The following is a 5,787-nucleotide window of genomic DNA, read 5'->3' on the forward strand; positions in this document are numbered from 1 at the left end:
TATTTATAACCTTCTCCTTCCACTACTTATTTCATGTTACCTTTCCTTCAGCAAGCCACTCCACGGGGTAGTTCCTGACGTCTTGGGGCAACTCAGTCTTCATTCCTGCACATTCTATGCTACTGACAGTCCTATCTGTATTGGTCTATTTAGTTTTCCATTTACTGTTACCACAAAACTGGAGGTACTAAAAAGATGCCCCAAGAATTATCTGCATTTCAGTTAAATCCCTCCCTCTTCTCTCCTACTGCCCGTGAGCAGTAGCTATTCATTTTCTTGTGAGAGTGAAATCACCCAGCCAGTACACTGACTTCCTTCTTTGTCTGTTAGTTCACGGCACAAAGACCCCAACATGGCTAGATTTGTCTCCACTTGCAATCAGAAGGCAGCATTGTTGTGTTTTCTGATGAAAGCACTCTTTCCTTTGGAACCAATCTCTCTAAACCAGCAGAGCCCCAAGTTCCAGAGGCAGGAAGTAAAATGTTGTCAAGTTAATTAGTAGGGGCAGTAGTAAGCGGGCCATACTCATTCCCATCCCTTGGTCCCAGATCTATGCATCTTGGCTGTGAGAGAAACAGCACCATATATTGAATGGAGATTCAGATTCTATGTTATATCCCAAGGAACATTACCTCATCCACAAAAAGCATTATATCACATGCTGGCACTTTAATTAAACCTTCAAAAGGCCACTTCATTGTTCTATCAGACCAGCTGCTCCGGGTAAGTTCATTGAATTCTATAGCATCATTCTATTGGCATGCTTCATTTGCTGGAAATTGAGTCGCTTGGTTAGAAGTGACGCTCCATAAAATACTATGACAGTGAATACGGCATTTGTTAGGTAAGTCCACAGATGGTGGTTTTGGCAGAAGCACTGTAGGGAAGGAAGAAAGGTTTATGTTCAGAATAAGTGCATTTTTCAGTGAAAATAAGGGTCTTTCTCTTCCATGATAGAATTGTTCTTGTGTAATCAACTTGCCACCAGGTGGCTGGCTGGTCCTATAGGGCCTTTAAGTGGCTATATATGGGACTAAGTGTTGGCTTCTACTTTTGTCATATTTGTCACTGTGAAAGTCCAAAAACATCTGCAAATTACTGGACACTCCTTCCATCAAGAGGTGGAGTCTCTGCCCTCTTACCTTGAATCTGGGCTAAACTTGTGACTTGTTTCTAACCTATAGAAATAATGTCATAAGGCTTTCACGGCCATACCACTAGATGGCTGTCATAGTCACACCAATTCTGGTTCGTTCTCTTGGGACACTTGCTCTGGGCGAATCCAGCCACCATGGGAGAAGTTCAACCACTCTGGGACTGCCATGCTGGAAATGCCAAACATGGGCGTTCCAATCACAGCCTCAGCAGTGTTCCTGGCTACCGCATCAACTTCCAGACAGACAAGTCTGCCATCTTTTATGTCCAGTCCAGTCAAGCCTTTAGATTACTGCAGTTCTAGTCAACATCTGGCTGCAACAGCAGGAGACACCCCAAGTGAAAACTGTCCCGCTGAGCTTTCCCAAAATTGAACCCACAAAATTGTGGGCAAAATATAATGGTTTTAATCTACTAAATTTGGGAGGTAATTTTTCATTTGGTAGCAGTAGCAATCAGAACATATTTGGCACCTGGAGATGGGGCTTTACCAAAACAAAAACCTAAGACATATGGTTATTGCTGGGGGCCAGGGAGCAGTCAAGCTGGAATGTCCCTGAGGTGGCTGATGCGTTTGGATGCTCCAGGAAACAGACACCAAGAAGAAGTTAGAACTGCAAGAGATTTACTGGGGGGTAATGCCTAAGTAAGAAGGAGAAAAAGGGGAGCAGAAGTACAAATGGAAAGCATTAAGACTTTCAAGCTTAGATGTGACTTTGACACCTGTAAAATGAGGCAGAAGGAAGAGGAAGGAGGATTGGCTAGAAGGACCCTCTAACTGCAGCTCTGAGAGAATCTCAGCCAATGGGGAGCTCCAGCACAAAGACTGTCACAGAATACGGGCATGTTGGGCAGAAATGGCCAAGCCTGGATGCCCTGCCATGTTGAGTTATTGACTGGAAGCTGCCTTGAAGAGTGTGGGGGCCTCCGCCCAAATGCTGCAGTGGACCTGGGAGGCACTTGCCCCTGAGGTTGTCGGCTCTTTGCACTCCTTGTGGCAGGTTCTGTCTGGAAGAGGTCTGAGCAGTGCATCTCTGTGGCTACACAAGACTATTAAGGAAACTTGATAGGCCCCAGGAGGCTGTCAGTGAGGATGTATAGGAAACTAAGGAACATGCTCTTCCCTGATGGAAGGAGGTCCTCGTTATGTAGTAGAAGAAAATTTAGTAACTGTTGCCTATGGTAACACGAAAAAAATTTTTAATGCACCTACTGAGTTGATGCATTTAATGAAAGAGATTTCCAAATTGAATGCTGAAAGTGTCCGCTAGGGTCTTGCAGGTACAAATCACAGGGTACAAATAGGGATAAGCTAAAGAGGACATGTAAAGGAGCTAACCTGGCTAGGTTCAAAACTAAAACTTTCTCATCCCAGTCTCTTTCAGCAGAGTGAAACTGCCCTCACCGTAACTGTGGACCACTGTGTTGTTTGGTGTCCTCTTGGGTAGTGTTTCCTGAAGTTGGGGGTACACAGGCTGGTACGTGACTCATGCCTGAGAAGCTTCTAAATGACAGTGGGCCAGGGTCTGATCCTGTGGGCAGAATCAGTCCAGACAGTGAGAGAAGAAGGGCTGAACTGAGGCAACGGGAGAATGTGACCCTCTCCTAAAGCTGGCTGAGGTTCCCTGAGCAAAGGACGGCCGGGAATCGTCTAGGGCACCGTTCATTTGCACTACCTGGAGGGGTGAGGAGCCTGAGAGAAGAGGTGGGAGTGTGCTGCAGGACACTAGGGACTGAGGATGGAATCTCAAAGGATTGGAAAGAACCGAAGATGTAGGAGAGAGGGACAAACAGAGAACCTCTGAAGGGGCTAGGAAAGGGTCTCAAGAGGGAGAAAAACTGCCTCCAATTCTCCCCCAACCCTGCAGAGCAGGAAGCCTGACCAAGCCCCTAAGAACAGTCAAGGTCCTGTTTTTCCTAGCCTTTGACTTGAATGAATAAGGGAGAGGGTGGTCACCAGGACCCAGAGAGACAGCTGAGTCCAGTAGGCAACTGACAGGAGCTGAGACCCTCTTCCAGGGGCAGCCAGCCCAGTGCCACCCACAGGGAGACAGCTGGGAGAATAGACATCTTGACCTGACTCCCTCCTTCCCTCCTATCTCTTGCTAAAGCTTCCCAGTGACCAAAACCCACTGGAAGCCAGAGGCAATGGAGCCTGTTGATGGGGTCCTTCAAGGTCATCTTTCTGGGCACACAGCATGGTGAAGAGTGGGGGAAGAGTCAGCATTCTCCCTTTTATCTTCCTTCCTCCCCCACTCCACTTCTCCCACACTGCAGGAGGGGGCTAGATATCCAGAGTCCAGTAGACCATTACATGAGCAGGATGAGAGAAGGGAGAGGAAGAACCACATTGCCACCACCTTTTCTGTTGCATTTCTAACCTCAGCATCCTGAGAAGGGGACTGAGGAGGGAGAGGAGACAGAGGATGCAATGCCAGGGTTTTGACTGCTATAGGGACAATCTCATCTCTGAATATAGATGAAGAATATGAGTCCAATGGCTGAAGGGCCAAGAAGAAATGCCACAGGATCTGCCTAAGTCTTCATCCAGGGGCAGGAAAGGGCCACCCCCACTGAAGAAAGGCGAAGGCATAGTGGGAGAAAAATCTGTTGTATTTGGATCACACTGACAAGGTTAACATTCATGCTTAAAAGTTCGTGGATAATAAGCAGTGATTCCAGAACCGGGCACTCCAGCTGCTCCTTCCAAAGTCCCCCGTGCCACCCTCTCATGCTCTGCCTCTGCTCCTTTTTACATCTGGGGACCTGGTTTGTTTATGGCTCCCACCTGAGCACCACCAGCAGCAGGAGAGGCCTTCAGTTCTCCTCCCAGTCCTCACAAGGAAGAAACTCATCAGGCGTGATGCCCAACGCCCTGCATGCCATGCATTTTCCTTCTGATTTTCTTCTCAGGCCTTTCTTGAGCAGCATGAACCAGCCCTGTGGTATCAATGCCTATCCCAGCCACCGTCCCCCATACAGCTGTTTGTGTCTGCATTCTCCTCCTGGCTGCCATGATGAGCCTGGCAACTGCATGCCCCTGCATGTGAGTGGCGTGCAAATGTCCAGGTGAGACCACTGACAGTGACCACTGAGGAGATGTGAGTCTGACTCAAGGCCCCCAGGCCTGAGTGGCGGTGTCCTCCTTCCTCGCTCACGGGAGGGCTGCCCTCCATGTGATAGCTGATTTGCAGCATGTGGTGTGTGTCTGTCACCCTTTGCAGCCTGTCACAGCTTTCCTGATGCATTTGGATGGAAAGTGCTACCCCATCTGCAATTGATGCATGTCAGGCCAATGTGTCTACCACTCTATGGCAGACCCAAGCTAAATTAGTGGTTCTCTTCTACGTCTGCTCCCTAATTATTGCTCTTTGCATTTGGTCTGGTGTTTTCCTTGTATTCGAGATCAGCTGCAGCTTGTCCAGCTGCTAGGGCTCTCCACTTAGCACACATTTACCAAGGACCTAGGAGGTGTGAGGAGCCATATCAGGTGCCAGGGAAGATTCACTTGCAAGGTCCCATGATTCCAGTTCTCATGTTCCTTCGCTGAGGACTCTGCTCCCTCCAGCCATCACACGAAGGCTGGTCACTGAGGGTCGCCTCTTCCCTCCCCACTCTGCTCCATATGCACCCCCTCCCAGGGCCCAGTCTCATGGCTTCTGCCACCAGCTCTGGTTGGATGCCTCTGAAATCTCCATTTTAGGCCTTGAATTTGTGCCTAAACTTCCTCTCTCTTCTCCTGGATGTCTTATACGTGGTTCCATACAAAGTTCAGTATCTTCCTCCTCATTTTTTCTGCCACTTCATCTTATTCTGCCTCTTCTGGCTTTAGTTTTATGGATTAACTTTCCAATCACCCAGATTAGAAAACACTGTCACTGCTTCCTATATTCAACATTCAACTGGCAACTAACTCCTGTACATGCTACCTCAAAGAAAGCATCTCCAGTTCTCTCAACCCTGTCTACATTTAATCCCCATCATCTGCTGTGCCAACGTGGCCCCAACTTCTGCCCTCCTTCATATAAATGCCCCCTTTGACTGTTACCCAAGGGCAAGGTTGAACACATCAGATCTGGGCCCCAACCTGCTATGTGCCACACGTCCCACCACCTTTCCCACAGCACTCACCCTGCTCACAGCCCCAAGGTTGTCACCATCCCTGACAGCCGGTGTGACATATCCACTGACCCCCTGCTGGTGCTGTGGACTGAGGCTGGTGGTGTGCTGGATCTGAGGGGCCCAGGGGAGCTCCTCTCAGGCTTGGCCAGGAGTGGGGAGTGCTGCCAGGGCCCAGGGACAGAGTGAAGGTCCTGCTGGTGGAGGGGAAGGCAAGACAAAATGCACAAGGCATCTCTTCTTTGACAAGAACATCCATTGTTGGAATCATTGTAAATCAGTGGAGCCTTCGTCAGAGAGAAATGAAGTCTGATATAATGAGCTATCATCTTGCTTCAGCTGCACTGGCTAAGTGTGTCAGTTCATGTGCTATCAAGGTGAGAAATCATGGGCCACCATGACCCAGGAGCTCCCTGCAGCAGGACTCAGGGTTATGGAGAACCATATTATTTACTCTGCTCACCTGCACCAACAAAGGAAAAACAATGCTGTCTGGTTACTATTGTTACCTAA

This window comes from Rhinopithecus bieti, unplaced genomic scaffold (genome assembly GCF_001698545.2).
Source record: "Rhinopithecus bieti isolate Rb0 unplaced genomic scaffold, ASM169854v2 scaffold_7212, whole genome shotgun sequence".
Taxonomy (NCBI): domain Eukaryota; kingdom Metazoa; phylum Chordata; class Mammalia; order Primates; family Cercopithecidae; genus Rhinopithecus; species Rhinopithecus bieti.